Consider the following 499-nt stretch of genomic DNA (forward strand, 5'->3'; position numbering starts at 1 on the left):
TTGGTCTCGCCCTGCCTTGGTCTTGGTCTCAACTCTGTCTCAACCCCTCAGAGTCTTGGTCTTGACTCGGTGCATAAAGTCTGGGCCACTTTAATGAGAACCACCTCTGGAGACACGGTCGTTCAACAGTCCTGAGAAGTGTCTTTTTCAAAGGAGAAACTGACACATTTCTCCACTGAAATTGTTGCAGGGAAAAATAAAGTAAAAACTCAAAAACAGGCCACCTGTGTGACTGGGAACTGTGTTGCCATGGTGATACATTCCATTTCCCAAAACAAGAGGTCGTATCCCACAGGGTGATGTCACTGTGGACTTTGTTTCCCCTTCCAGTGGCCCTTTACATGTCTGTCCGTGCTGGACGAAAAAAGTCAGTCAAACTCATTTCAGCCCAGTTAATCTAAAGAAAAACCATTGCATCATTACAGATCAATAACGCCAAACGTCTCCCTTTCCTTTAGTATTAAGGGCAGAGGTGGGTAGAGTAGCCAAAAATTGTACT

The sequence above is a fragment of the Etheostoma spectabile genome, chromosome 17 (assembly GCF_008692095.1).
Source record: "Etheostoma spectabile isolate EspeVRDwgs_2016 chromosome 17, UIUC_Espe_1.0, whole genome shotgun sequence".
Taxonomy (NCBI): Eukaryota; Metazoa; Chordata; class Actinopteri; order Perciformes; family Percidae; genus Etheostoma; species Etheostoma spectabile.